The 16705-nt window shown below is 33.0% G+C and overlaps 1 protein-coding gene across 2 annotated transcripts in view; it reads right to left on the bottom strand.

The window, feature by feature from the left end:
* Nucleotides 1-5282, bottom strand: part of LOC127729290 (uncharacterized) — a 28940-nt gene extending 23658 nt beyond the window's left edge. Inside the window, exon 1 of one of the 2 annotated variants that reach the window (XR_007994571.1) lies at nucleotides 5078-5282. The gene's annotated coding sequence lies outside the window, so the exon portion shown is untranslated. The remainder of the gene's footprint in view (nucleotides 1-5077) is intronic. The other variant, XM_052237029.1, reaches the window with a different exon arrangement.
* Between the last annotated feature and the right edge of the window lie 11423 nt (nucleotides 5283-16705).

The raw sequence follows: 16705 nt of genomic DNA, 5'->3' as shown, positions 1-16705 counted from the left end.
GACAACCATAACCTTGGACAAAATGCCGCCAAATAAAATAAAGTACACAGGTACATAAAAATAATTTTGTAGTAAGGTATACATGGAGTACAGAAATAATATTTCATTATGGCATCTTCTGCAGGAATGAAAAAAAATGAATAGCAAAATCCATAAAAAGTTTATAATTTTCTGAAACATAAAATGCATTTAAAATTTAATAATCTAGCTGCCATGCCTTAAAACTTTTTCAGGTGAACAGGTTTGTCTGTACTCGGGGTAAAATTTGTTGTGTAAATACGACCATATTAGCCAATAGGTTATGATGAACATAAAGTTTCATATGGACCCTTAGGTTATGATGAACATTAAGGTTCATGTGGACCCTTTGACTAAAATGGCTGTGTTTTCACCTCAAAATTTACTCTGAGACAAACCTGTGAATCTGGAAAAGTTTTAAGGCATTTGAATTTTATTTACTTAGAGCATGCTATGCCTTACAACTTTTCCAGATGCACAGGTTTGTTGATACACAGAAAAAATATTCAGGTGAAAACGCAGCCATTTTAGCCAAAGGATCCACATGAACCTTAAGAAGCACGAGTATGTTTATGTATATATTATGGGCGAGGGAGATAAATTGTTTAAATTCTATTTTTTTTTTTTAATTTTTAATTTTTTTTTCAAGGAAGGAAGTGAGAAAAGTTGTTTGATTTCTTGAAAATGAAGGGCGGGGGGATTGAACATGGAGTTTTAAAAATTGCTGTATGTAATTGAAAAAATCACAAAAAAGTAATAAAAAAAATGGTTTGTCCTACGAAGATGAATGTTCGGTACCATAAAAAAATCATTCTATTGATTTGGAGAAATTTGAGAGTTCTAACGATGCCACGATTACGTTTGCTAAAACAGCGTAACAATAGGCAAAAAAAGGATTTAGAAAATGATTGATTGTTGATTGCTTAACGTCCAGTGGCAAATACTTCATGCATGTTCAGGACGAAAACAAATTAACAATAAATACAATAGGAAGGTCCTGTAATAGAGGCCGTCCGAGATGAAAATGGACGTGGCTGAGTACTACTACATCCCGCACAGCCAAACGGACGCCCTACGCAAGGGTTTTACGGCCGATCGAAGAAGATCTGAATGGCCATACAAAAGGGATGATTTTGGAAATGAATAGTCTGGACTGGTACTAACTGTACAAATAACCTTGACCACGACACGATGAAAATAAATAGTTTGTCCTACAAAATGCAGGACTTTGCAAGAAAAAGTTGTGTACAAAAAGTGAAAATAACTTTCACGCTAAACAAATAAGCCGTACTATCAACCGATGTAAAATAAATATTCTATCAGCAAAAAATCCCCTTTCCACTGAAAATCAAATGGTCCACTAAGGCTATTAAATTTAATCATGTCATCGGAGAAACTTTTGAGTTTTTGTCATATAAATAGGTAAATAGCTTAATTCATAATATTATTATAATCATATTTACTCAATATATGTAACTTCCTTAAAAATTCACAATAAAATCCACGTTTTTGATATCTTGTTTTATGAACAATTAACCCACACAAAACCTACATTGAATATCGACTGCATGTAGTCAAAGCCTGTTTTAAACTACATGTCGAAACATTGATTTTTATCAATGGGAACGTAATTGAGTTTAGTTTAAGTGTAGAGTACATTTACGCCACACCGAGTTTAGCTCAATGTGAACACGGCCTAAGTCTAACACAGAAAAACACGCAAAAAATTGAAACTAAAAGAAATAAAATGCTTCCCTGGGCGCAGCTTGATACGACCGCAGAGGTCGAACCCTGAACAGTTGGGGCAAGTATGGACACAACATTCAAGCTTGATACATCTCTGAATTTGGATTGTGATTAAATATTTGACACAACATAGGTTTCTGACACAGAAAGAATGTGGTCTAAGAACTTGATTTTTTTTTTAATTTACCTATTATGGTCCAATGTCCAAAATCAAAATACATGGTTAGATTCAGCATATCAAAGAACTTCATATATTCAATTTTTGTTGAAATCAAACAAAGTTTAATTTTGGACCCCAACTTGGACAAACTTGAAAACTGGGCCCATAATCAAAAATCTAAACACATGTTTAGATTCAGCATATCAAAGAACCCCAAGAATTCAATTTTTGTTAAAATCAAACTGAGTTTAATTTTGGACCCTTTGGACTTTAATGTAGACCAATTTAAAAAACAGGACCCAAAATTAAAAATCTAAATACACGGTTAGATTTGGAATATCAAAGAACCCCAATAATTCAATTTTTATGAAATCAAACAAAGTTTAATTTTGGACCCTTTTGACCTCAATATGAACCAATTTGATAGTGGGGCCAACAAATAAAGAATCTAAATACATGGTTAGATTCAGCATACCAAAGAACCCCATATATTCAATTTTTGTTGAAATCAAAAAAAGTTTAATTTTGGACCCCAACTTGGACCAACTTGAAAACTGGGCCCATAATCAAAAATCTAAACACATGTTTAGATTCAGCATATCAAAGAACCCCAAGAATTAAATTTTTGTTAAAATCAAACTAAGTTTAATTTTGGACCCTTTGGACCTTAATGTAGACAAATTTAAAAAACGGGCCCTAAAATTAAAAAAACTAAATACACGGTTAGATTTGGCATATCAAAGAACCCCAATAATTCAATTTTTGATGAAATCAAACAAAGTTTAATTTTGGACCCTTTTCTTCTTCTCTTCTTCTTCCGGTAAGCGGCCACCGTCAACTGGTTGACTATTCTGCCACATTTTGGCCTCAATATGAACCAATTTGATAGCGGGGCCCACAAATAAAAAATCTAAATACATGGTTAGATTCAGCATATCAAAGAACCCCATATATTTAATTTTTGTTGAAATCAAACAAATTTTAATTTTGGACCCCAATTTGGACCAACTTGAAAACTGGGCCAAAAATCTAAAATCTTAATACATGTTTAGATTCAGCATATCAAAGAACCCCATATATTCAATTTTTGTTGAAATCAAACAAAGTTTAATTTTGGACCCCACAACTTGGACAAACTTGAAAACTGGGCCCATAATCAAAAATCTAAATACATGTTTAGATTCAGCATATCAAAGAACCCCAAGAATTCAATTTTTGTTAAAATCAAACTAAGTTTAATTTTGGACCCTTTGGACCTTAATGTAGACAAATTTAAAAAAACAGGACCCAAAATTAAAAATCTAAATACACGGTTAGATTTGGAATATCAAAGAACCCCATTAATTCAATTTTTGATGAAATCAAACAAAATTTAATTTGGACCCTTTTGACCTCAATATGAACCAATTTGATAGCGGGGTCCAAAAATAAAAAATCTAAATACATGGTTATATTCAGCATATCAAAGAACCCCATACATTCAATTTTTGTTGAAATCAAACAAAGTTTAATTTTGGACCCCAATTTAGACCAACTTGAAAACTGGGCCAAAAATCAAAAATCTAAATACATGTTTAGATTCAGCATATCAAAGAACCCCATAAATTCATTTTTTGTTAAAATCAAACAAAGTTAAATTTTGGACCCTTTGGACCTTAATGTAGACCAATTTGAAAACTGGACCTAAAATTAAAAATGTAAAAACACGGTTAGATTCGGCATAACAAATAAATAAATGTGGTCAAAGATTTTAAAAATCTAATGCGCCATACTGTGCAATTAAAGATTACTTCTTGAAATTTTTCAATATTTGAAATTTGAAAAAAAAAATAATATTTGAAGAATAATTCTTTTTAATTTCTGAAATCTGAAATGAGAAAAAATTGACCCCCCACAATTTCTTTTTACCCCCCCCCCCCCCTTTTTTTTCCCCCAAAAAATTCTTTCCCTCAAGATATGGTCATAATCTCAATCAAATTTCCAATGGAGTTTGCAACCATAATTACCCATTTAAATTTACCATAGAGCTAACATAATCTATTTTATAATAGAATTTAAAATATAGTGTCAAATCTTTCATATTGAGTTTTTTGTAAAAAAAAAAAGATGCAACATTTGCAGATATTTTTACTGGTCTTCCTTTATAAATATGCATTTCTTTAAACATAATTTAAAAGCAGTGTAAGGGAAGTAACCAAAACATTGTATTTGGATTACCTCCCTTACACTGTTTTAAATTATCTTAATTGTTCATTAACCATTACTTTATACATAATTTAAAAGCAGTGTAAGGGAGATAATTTCAATGATGTATTTGATTTATCTCCCTTACACTGCTTTAAATTATGTTTTGTACTAAAGTATTTGTCCATTAACCAGGACAACCTTGTTTTTCCCCCTTTTTTGCCCCTAATTCCTAAACGGTTTGAGCCATAACCCCCCAAAGCAAATCTTAACCATCCCTTTGTGGTATGGAAACTTGTAGTATAATTTCAGAGAGATCCATACACCAATCCACAGTTATTGTCTGGAAACTAGAAAATGCTTATTTTTGGCCCCTTTTTGGCCCCCAATTCCTTAACTGTTGGTACCATAACCCCCAAAATCAATCCCCACCTTCCTTTTGTGGTATTGAACCTTATGGTAAAATTTCAAAGAGATCCATTCACTTAAACTAAAGTTAGTGTGCGAAAACCAATGTGTCTTCGGACGACGACGCCGGACGACGACGACGACGACGACGACGACACCAACGTCATACCAATATACGACCGCAAAAATTTTTTGCGGTCGTATAAAAATCGGATTTTGGAAAAACGGGGAGGGCTAAACAATTGTCCTGTCCCCATTAGTGAATATTTATTATCTTTATATTATATGAGGGAAAAAAGTTACGTTTCCTTTTATAACTCATTAACACAAAAATAATTAGTATCCATATCTTAGGATATGTTCTGAAATGTCGAAAGGGTTATTTTTGTTGTAGTTTCCAGACAGCAGCTATTGTGATCTTGTTTTTTTTTAATTATATGTACGTAGACTAGTATTGGCATACGTCAGATGGTTGGTTAAAATGTAATTGGAAGAAGAAGAAGACATAAGGACAAGAAGAATTATCCAGACAACATTATAATAAAACTACAAACAAATTACCTTGATTCTGGTGCGGTGTTCGCTTCCTTCTTCTAGACAAATACCATCATAATGGTACGAACAAAAATCGTATCCAAGGTAATCTATACTATACTGTTAATTTTATTAACTTCCTTAATAAAACTTGAAAAATGTCAAAAAAATAACAATTTGATGGGCGCCGCCATGTTTTGCCTGATCGATTTGGATAAAAATAGAGACAATTAAAAGCCACAGGTAGAGTAACTGAATCGTGTCCACTCGGGTATATCGATATTTATAAACGCTACCGTTGGCTATTCAAACAGCTTTGAATTTATTGTTAAAAGAAATACATGTATACAGGTAGATTTAAAAATAACTACCGAGTAAATAAATATTTGCCGTTGATTTCAGAATTTGCTGCAGCAGTAGCCCCACCTGACCCCATTGAATGCAATATAAGCTTCATATCTTTTGAAACTAGTTTCAGTCTAGCAATAAGGCTTTCTCTGACTGTATATTTCATAAGAATCAGTACTTTTGGTTGGCTGAAAACTATCGAAAGGCATTCCAAAATTAGATTTTATTTCTCAATAAAATGCATCATGCATGCAACGCGTGCTTCCCGTCACAACGTTACACCAATGCATAGGAAAACAAACGAAAAGTTTGTATATAATCGTAATTTCTTCGGAAAATGCCTGTACCAAGTCAGAAATATGGCAGTTGTTTTTCACCTTTTTCGTTGATTGATAGCGTTTGATTTTGTCAGTTTTTATGGACTTCCCTTTTTTGAATTTGCCTTGGGGTTCGATATTTTTGTAATACTTTTTTCTCATAGTAAAATGGAATTATAAGAATTGAATGCCTCATTTTGTAATGTTATATATATATTTGTAAAAGCGTTCATCGTGCACACATTTTTAATTACAAAATAAGATAAGATTCGGACAACTCTTTTACACCACAATAAAATTACAAAAATGAAGCATTAAATGAACATGATTGGTAAATTATTAAGTCAGGGATCCGTTACCTCAAACCCCAAAGGTTGACTGGGGTATATAGAAATATGGTCTTCACTGGATATCCCCGTTTCGGCATGTACACCCTTGCTTAACTTTGGTGTCTGTTTAGCTGAACAGGATGTAAGTCCACTCGAAAATGGGACGTTAAATCCTTTGTGGCCCATCATGCAACATGTGGCAGTCCAAACTTCCCACCCTTAGTTCAGATCATCCTAGCTATTGTATCTCGTCGTGAATATGCATGACATAGTTGCCACTGGACGTTAAATAAACAGCAATCAATCAATCAATCGATCGCCACATCAAATTACTTAAAGTTTTACAAAATTCTCTAAAAGATAAACATTTGGCTTGAAAGTTTTGCTGTACCTGTAGAAACCTATTATAAACGGGACATCACATCCTAATTTTTACAGTGATGTTGTTTATATAGTGCACGTAAATCTATATACAGCCAATGTAAACTTATTGATCATTAGAATAAACTTATTCTGAAAGGTTATTTATTTACACTGTGTTAGATCTTTGAATATTATCTTTATCAATGCTATTAGCATTGATTTTGTTTTTAATGAATTAAAACATAACTATGTATTATAATGCAGTTATGATCACTTTTGGTTCTACGTGTTGATACTTAAAGTTTACTTACATGGTCATGCTTTTGTTGTTTTTTACACTAAGTTCGTTGGATATTTAGGGTGCATTTCTTTCTAACCTAAATTTTGTAAACGTTGTGTGGCGTTTGTTGTCGTTTTCTAAACGCTACAAAAATAGAAACAAATACATCGTTTACTATGATTAGTGTTTTCTGACCCTGTTTGAACTTTCAATAATGCATGCACATGTTGTTGGTAAATACTAAACAGACTTATCATGCTTATTACGCGGTTATAATAAAATGCGGTTCCTTCAACCAACATACCTAATAAATCTCAAGACTTTACGCCGTTATTTTTCTATGAGTGCATTTCTTTTTAAACAAAATTTTGTAAACGTTGTGTGGCGTTTGTTGTTGTTTTCTAAACGCTACGAAAGTAGAAACAAATACATCGATCAATCAGTGTTTACTGACCCTGTTTGAACTTCCAATAATGCATGCACATGTTGTTGGTAAACAGACTTTTTGCAAACGTAGAAACAAATACACCGTTTAATCAGATTGAAGTTAGAAACAAATGTAGCGCTTGTACTAACAAACGATGAACGACAAACTGTAGACGCATTTTTAGCGAGTGCATAGTTTGTCAAAGTTTATGTAAACTTTGCAAACGTATGTTAGAAACAAATGATCGAAACATGTGCGCGCTTAGCCGTTTGCATCGTTTGTGTTAGAAAGAAATGCACTCTATTTCACATGTATGAATGTTTGTTGCCAAGAATTAAGATTATTACTAACATGCAGTGTTTTGGGAGTTTTTGTTTATACTGTTAAATCATGGGTCCCTTTTCAAAAGTCTCCCAACTATTGCCTTGATTTAGCAAGTTATTCTTTTATATTTTTGTTGCGTTTATACGCTATTATATGCACTACTAAGGGTGAAGATTTCACTGCATTGTTTGTCTTTTTGCAGATTGTTCCAATGTTTTCTTATAATTTTACTAAAATTCAAGGTTGAAGTTAGAAACAAATGTAGCGTTTGTACTAACAAACTATGAACTGTAGACGCATATTTAGCGAGTGCATAGTTTGTCAAAGTTTATATAAACTTCGCAAACGTATGTTAGAAAGAAATGATCAAAGCATGTGCGCGCTCAGCCGTTTGCATCGTTTGTGTTAGAAGGAAATGCACTCTATATGATTGATATTTTAGCCTGGGAAAGCGTTGTTAATTCATTGGTTGATATTCGTTTTGAACTAGGTTTATTCTTTTATCCTACAATCAGCCTACTATAATACAAATAACAGATAAACAAATAAATTTTGGCTTTATTTGTACTTGTATTTGTGATAGCTATTTGGATTTAAACAACTAAACATTAAGTGCCGGGAGTAAATTGCAGGATAAAAAACAATATATGTAAATTGTCGGAAATATAAAGTATAGTTGTACTCGCTACGAAACAGGAGAAACTCTCGGCGATCCTCGCTTTTCGTTTCTAAAGCACGTGCAAATAAATTTTATATTTTCGGACAATGTGCACATATTGTATAAAGAGATCGTTACTTCGTGTTTTTATGCCCCCGCCGTATGCAACGGAAGCATTAAGTGTTACTCTTAACCGTCCTTCTTCCTGTCCGTCCTTCCGTGCTTTCGTCCGTCCCATTTTCGTTTCTGCACTTTAACTGAAGCTTGCCTAATGCAAATTTTATGATACTCATACACCATGCTAAGAACCCAAACTTGCAGACAGAGTTCGAATTTGGGCAGTCAGTCACTTACCGTTTTAGAGTTATGCCCCTTTATAACTTGGAAACTTGCAATTTATTTCGTTTCCGCACTCTAACTTAAGTTTTCCTCATCTAAATTTTATGAAACTCATACACAATGCTAAGAAACGCAATACACAGACAGAGTTCGAATTTGGGTTGTGAGCCATTTACCGGTCTAGAGTTATGTCCCTTTTCAACATGGAAAATTGCAAAGCTTGAGCGAGGGCATTCATGTCTTCAGACACATTCTTCTTTTATTTATTTTTTATTCTGTTATGTTTGTTTTTGTGCTTTGTGCCGATCTAATTATGCCTTTTCAATTGGTTCTTTCTAATTTAAGAGGATTAAGCACATACAAACATGTTAAAACCTTCCATATTCTTTATGTGCATGTCCCAATAGAGGAAGGAGTCTGTAATTCAGTGTTTGTCGGTGCTGTCTGTCATATTTATTTTTTTACGTTTATTGTGTTGTCATACATCAGGCCGTTGGTTTTCTGTTTTGAATTGTTTCATATTTTGTCGTAGCCTTTCAAAGCTTAAAATTCCAGTGTGGGATGTTGTTGAAGCCCGTACAGTGATCTATGGTTGTTTACTAGTATATCCACGTCATTTGGAATATGGTTGATTTCTGTCTCATTGGCAATCATACCACATCTACTTTTTACATGGTATTTACACGTGTTTTATAAATTATTCTTTACATGACTTTTTTAACAGAGCTAAACAAGGAGACAAATATCTTTTATTGTTCGTGTTAAACAGAACAATAGCAAAAGCTAGTTTCATGAACCTTAATTAAGATACATGTATATTGAAAAAAAATCGACCGATGCTTGTATGATCAAGTGTATTCTTCCCACAATTTACATACTGAATGCTTGTGTGTTTAAGTGCACTGTAATGAGAATGCACTCTTAAAAGTAACTGTCTTTCAAACAAATATTTAGTATGATCAAGTGTATTCTTCATACAAATTTACATACTGAATGATTGTGTGTTTAAGTGCACTGTTATGAGAATGCACTCTTAAAAGACGCTGTCTTTCAAACAAATATTTAGTATGATCAAGTGTATTCTTCCCACAATTTACATACTGAATGCTTGTGTGTTTAAGTGCACTGTTACGAGAATGCACTCTTAAAAGACGCTGTCTTTCAAACAAATATTTAGTATGATCAAGTGTATTCTTCCCACAATTTACATACTGAATGCTTGTGTGTTTAAGTGCACTGTTACGAGAATGCACTCTTAAAAGAAACTGTCTTTCAAACAAATATTTAGTATGTAAAAAGAATGCACTTATACTGAGGGATTCATGCCATTTAGTAATTTTCAAAAACCGCTTTGAATATGTTTTTTTTAAAGATAACCGACTGCGAGATCTTCAAAAACCTATCTTTAACTTAAGATCATGATAAATAGAGAGGACAATTCCTGTTTCACTAGCGGCACGTGTCTGTTACTCGTGATAAGTAATCATATACAGATAATTATACAACCCCCACACACTCATTTGTTAAGGACAGGAGCGGTTTTAGGGGGAGGGCAGGGTGCCCGCCCCTCCCCCCTTTTGTGGGAAAAATTTGGTTGGTTATTTAGGGACCACTGAAGCATGACTGGATCGGGCCCCCTCTTATGGCAGTAAGTGCCCCCCCCCCCCCCTTTATGAAATTTCTGGATCCGCCACTGAAGGGTACTATATTGCCATCATCTTGTCTGTTTGTTCGTCTTTTCGTCGTTCAACAAAATATTCTCGTTCTTTTCCCAGGTACTACTGAGAAGAACGACTTCATATTTGATCAACAGCCTGTCACAGAGATGAGTTGAAACGCCTGAGCACTTTTCGATCTTTTAGACCCCACTTCGTGTTTGTCGATACTTTTATATTTATCAAAGTTGTACAAAAATCAATACAAATTTGGTGTGTTTTAAGGTACACGTCTTTATGGTATTCATAAATACATGTTTGTCTGTAAATTTATCAAATATTCGAAAGAAAACCAACAGATGTAAAAATTATGCGATTCGACAAACATGTATAAAAGATAACCCAAATTCATTGAAATCACTTCCAATATTTCCAACGATTCCTGATTACCTTATAGACAAATGGTAAGAAAAACTATCAAATAATGATAACAAAACAACAACAAATAGTAATTTTGAATTTTGGCAATTTTTGTCATGGATTTATTAGGACAAACTATATATCAAGTGGCCAACGAATTTGCATTCCTCGACAATATCTCATTAAACTAAGATGAAAACATTGAAGGGCAACCAGCATATGTTTTTCTCAAAATGGCAACTGGGCTACCAGATTCCAACTGTGATAAATTCTGCCATTCAGCAGAAACAATATATACAGTTTACATTTAGTCAAATCCATGACGCTTCTTTTGTTTGTCAATATCTGAAAATAATCAAAATGTACAACAAACAGCAGAAAAATGTTCTCAAGGGTGGGATGGTATGGGTTTTTGTGTTCCTTCAGTTCAAATCACGCAATTAACAAATCAATCACGAAAATCATGCAATTTTATATCAAATATAAATTATGTTAGTAAATTTTAAAGTAAGACGGTCATATCATTAAAAATTAGAAAAAGTCAACTCTTGTTTAGAAAGACGAATCTCCCAATTTAAATTTATTTTATGCTTAATGATTAAATCTTATTGAAAAAAAACGGGAAGAATTTCATGCACGGGTATTGTTAGTATTTTAAGTCATTCGAGCCATTGCAGTCAAGCGCGCTAGAGGCTTGTTTCCATAAAAATAATCATAAACAAATATTTATTAACAAGTTGATTGTCCAAGATAGGTCACAAATATTGAAGTACTATTCTGATACAGACATTATTCATTGAGATACAATGAAATATGTGTATTAAGTTTATTGATAAACGCTGCACTTGTCTTTTGCAAGAGGCCACTCGAAATTGCACTTGATATATTGATAGATGTTTTCTGTTCGGTTGAGTTTACCAATTAGAAATTAATATGTTGAATAAACTTTAAGTCACACGTTTCTCCAGTACAGTCAGGATTCTACTCCCGATTCTACTTCGTCAAAATTACGCCACCTATTTTTTTTTTTAATCGTGAAAATGGAAGCCATTGTAGGGATGACGCTCTGTCAATTTAGCTCTGACTTGAAAACCGATAGATTTATACACATAGAATCATTACGATCCTAACATGATGGTTGTATTTTAAAAGACAAATGTATCTACTACCTATTTAGCATCTTTTATTGTACTTTTATGCATTTTATCAACTTAAAACTATTGTCTGATCGGTTGGAAGGGTAATTTTCGAAAGTTAAAAAAACACTAAAAAAAATCTTATTAAATATTTCGTGGAAGGACAGACTAAAACATTCCAGAGGTTTAAGATAAATTACCCTAGATAACAAACACACACAAAAATGATTTTTTTTCATAAAGTTATGCACAAAAAAGATCCACAAGTAAAGTCTGTCGTCAAGTTCTTTTAGTAAAAATTTATTATTCAAAACCACCTTTTCTGTTGTTATGACTCATTAGAATTACCCAAAACAATTCATTTTTGGTACTGTGTATTTTTAATATTAACCTATTATATCAACATGTAGCCTAAATATATAAAAATAATAGAATCTGAAGCGAGATGATGTATCAAATATATTTTCTTTATACATTTTCAAGACAAACCAGGCAACTCATACACGCCTGAACATAACATTATAAAGGTGTACTCGACTTTCTTTTTTCGATGAGATTATTGCCCATTTTTAGGATTTTTTATCTCAAAAAGTTGCCGGAGTCAGAGATGCAAGTTAATGCTTTAAAAGATGTATCTTTTATCGCTCTGTGAATTTTTTTTTTCGGAGGAATTTATTCTAACGCACAAACAAGAATTTAGATCTTCATGTATCTGTACCTACCATAATCGACTGGTTTGAAAATTTGTCTTTAATTTAAAAGTTTACCAATATCTCAAATCTCCATACTATAATTTAAGTATAATCGGTTATATAAGATGTACAAAATCCTAAATTATGCAGCTACATTAAACTTTTAAAGCCCATAAAACAGATGTAAACAATTCAAATATACCAACTTGGCCATTTTTACCTTCTTTAATAAAGAGTTCCATTTCTTTTGTTTAATTTCAACTGGATATCAGCCTGAAGCACTACTGAATAGCATGATTTCATAGTTTGGTAATCAGCTTGACACTGATATATCAGGCACCTACTTACTTTGAATTACGAGTGGGTGTACGCTTACAATGAACGCGTGCAAATTCTTTCTTGTTCGTACTCGTTCACTACAGCTCAATAGTTGCATTAAAGTGCAAACGCGGTGAAAAAAAATAATTATTAACTATTCTCATTCTTATCATGGCCACAAATAAACAGGATGAGAGACCTATTTACTAAAGAATAAAGATTTGAAAAAAGGATAAAACATTGATATCCGAAAATAGACGTCATTTGGCCATACCACATCTCCTTATTTTATAAATTTAGATCTTTTTACACCATTTTATTCTATTATTTGGTAGGATTTTGTTGTGCAAGTAGACATTAAATACTGACTTGAATAAACCAACAATCTTTCACAAAGTAACTTAAACCCAATGGAATGCCACTGTTTTATAAAAGATAGAAAATTTCGAAATACATAGTCCAAAGCAAGACAAAGATATAGGCACAGAACACCAAAGCAAGACAAAGATGTAGACACAGAACACCAAAGCAATATACAGATATAGGGACAGAACACCAAAGCAAAACAAAGATGTAGACACATAACACCAAAGCAAGACAAAGATGTAGACACAGAACACCAAAGTAAGACAAAGATATAGGCACAGAACACCAAAGTAAGACAAAGATGTAGACACACAACACCAAAGCAATATACAGATATAGGGACAGAACACCAAAGCAAAACAAAGATGTAGACACAAAACACCAAAGCAAGACAAAGATGTAGACACAGAACACGAAAGCAAGACAAAGATATAGGCACAGAACACCAAAGCAAGACAAAGATGTAGACACAGAACACCAAAGTAAGACAAAGATATAGGCACAGAACACCAAAGTAAGACAAAGATGTAGACACAGAACACCAAAGCAATATACAGATATAGGGACAGAACACCAAAGCAAAACAAAGATGTAGACACAAAACACCAAAGCAAGACAAAGATGTAGACACAGAACACGAAAGCAAGACAAAGATATAGGCACAGAACACCAAAGCAAGATAAAGATATAGGTACAGAACACCAAAGCAAGACAAAGATATAGGCAGAGAACACCAAAGCAAGTCAAAGATATAGACAAAGAACACGAAAGCAAGACAAAGATATAGGCACAGAACACGAAAGTAAGACAAAGATATAGGCACAGAACACCAAAGTAAGACAAAGATGTAGACACAGAACACCAAAGCAAGACAAAGATGTAGACACAGAACACGAAAGCAAGACAAAGATATAGGCACAGAACACCAAAGCAAGACTAAGATGTAGACACAGAACATCAAAGCAAGACAAAGATATAGGCACAGAACACCAAAGCAAGACAAAGATATAGGTACAGAACACCAAAGCAAGACAAAGATATAGGCACAGAACACCAAAGTAAATAAAAATATAGGTACAAACCACCAAAGCAAGACAAAGATATAGACACAGAACACCAAAGCAAGACAAAGATACAGGCACAGAACACCAAAGCAAGACTAAGATGTAGACACAGAACACCAAAGCAAGACAAATATATAGGCACAGAACACCAAAGCAAGACAAAGATATAGGTACAGAACACCAAAGCAAGACAAAGATATAGGCAGAGAACACCAAAGCAAGTCAAAGATATAGACAAAGAACACCAAAGCAAGACAAAGATATAGGCACAGAACACCAAAGCAAGTCGGAGATATAGGCGCATAACACCAAAGCAAGATACAGATATAGGGACAGAACACCAAAACAAGACAAAGATATAATGACAAAGAACAACAAAGCAAGATAAAGATATAGCGCTGAACACCAAAGTAAGATAAAAATATAGGTACAGAATAAGGACAAAGTGGTAAGGCAGCAATCACTCATCCCACTTTCCCCCTTCTTCCTTGGGAAGGGGGATAGCTAGTGTCTTGCATTTTCAAAACTATGATCTGGCGCCATTGATCTAGACATTACGAACAAAATGTGATCAATCATATGAAATGTGAATACTTAAAAAAATAAAGCACTAAAGATCTTAAGCAGATTCGGTGAGAATAGTATATTTTTTAACTTTTAAATCAAAATTGATTGACTGATTGATTGATTGGTATTTGCTTTACGCTGCATCAGCGCAAACAAAGATTTCAAATAAATAAATACAAATCTTAATTCAATCATTACAAAAATACAGTCATAATTCTTTTTTTTTAAAAGAAAATATTTGATTGATTAATTTTTTAAATCAACTTTCATTACAGAGATTTGTAATGTATTTGATCACCTTTCATTACAGAGATTTGTTGTGTATTTGATCACCTTTCATTACAGAGATTTGTTGTGTATTTGATCACCTTTCATTACAGAGATTTGTTGTGTATTTGATCACCTTTCATAACAGAGATTTGTTGTGTATTTGATCACCTTTCAGTTTAAATGTGACGGGTTTAAACATATGCATCCCCTAACCAAACCAATGAATATTTATATTTCAATGAAGTTTTTGAAAATGTTTAAAACAATACGAAAATATGCATTGATCTAATTTTTATTTGAGATTTCATAGTAATATAAAAATAAAGAGATGAGGTATGATTCCCAATGGGACAACTATTCACCAAGGTTAAAATGAAATGGTTGTAAGCAATTATAGGTAACCAAGCATGTCATTACATTTTATCCCTCTATTTGTTTCGTTTGTCCACTTGTTTGACAAAGAGCGTATTGTGTCAATGGAAACAGGTTATCCTTAGACATAAGATTACATTAGGTTTATTACATCAGCGAAAAATGATAGAACAACTGGTAATTGTACTCCTTCAAGTGTTTTTGTTGGTTATTTGTATTTTTCTGGTTAGTTGTACAGAAAAAACTATGCTGTTTAATTTAGTCTCATATCAACAAAGGGTGACCTCATCTGTCACATAGTGAACAGATTGCAGACAGACACTTGTCATCCCTAATATAAAATTAAGATATCTATTATTACAATGAAGGTCACATAGGGGGCATTTACAAGCAGCTACATACACAATATAAGCAACAAACATGGTACATTATACAGTATACTATAATCTGGCATATATTGCAATAGATATAACAGAATATAAATACAATTGGATTGTTATATCCAGCGATGCTGTTCGGATTCACATCATAAATGATAACGTTGATATCAAAGATCCATCCATGAGATAACATGTGTATGTATCATGTATAATATTCAGACATACTAACTTTCTATATAATACAGAGTACTAGCTTGCCAAACAAAAGTATACTAGTAATATTCTTGAGTACTTGCCGCCATGAAAATAAACCAGGTTATCATCTATTTAAATTTTGATTTTTTTATAAGATGCATGTGTCTTGAACAGGTCATTTTTTTACTTTTCATTTTTTGATCAGGTTTTATTTTGTTAAATCGGGACAATTATAGCATAAATATATGCACGTAGCTCTCTCGGAGTCATGGTAGCGTTCAATAACAATATATGAATTATTTCTGTTGCTGATAGGGACAGACTATTTATGTAAAATTCATATAGCAAAATCAGTGCACCAAGACAAGAAATCAATTTCCCGTGTATTTTTTCTAACTTGAATTTGGACATTAACAATTCTAGATCATATACAATAAGGAGATGGGGTATAATTGCCAATGAGACAACTATCAAACAGAGTTTAGATTAACTCTAATAGGTCACCTTACAACCTTAACAATGATCAAAACCCATACAGTATAGTCAGCAATAATTGGTCCCAACATGACGAAATATAGAACAATTCAAATTTCATTCTCCTACTTCGACCATCCTGTATCGCAGATATGCATCAATGTGCTTATTTCTGTAATAATTTGGCCATGCAAAAAGGTCATGAGGACCTTGACTTTTTACCTCAATATCAGAATACCAAATATTCCATCACGCCTTGTTTCGTAATTTGTTATAATGTGAATATAATTATATCGTACATGTAGGAATTTCTTTATAAAAAAAACTTGTCAGACATACGGCAATTGAGAGTCAGTGCCAA

Source organism: Mytilus californianus, unplaced genomic scaffold, assembly GCF_021869535.1.
Source record: "Mytilus californianus isolate M0D057914Y unplaced genomic scaffold, xbMytCali1.0.p SCAF_2, whole genome shotgun sequence".
NCBI lineage: Eukaryota > Metazoa > Mollusca > Bivalvia > Mytilida > Mytilidae > Mytilus > Mytilus californianus.
This window is presented reverse-complemented; position numbering and strand designations above follow the sequence as displayed.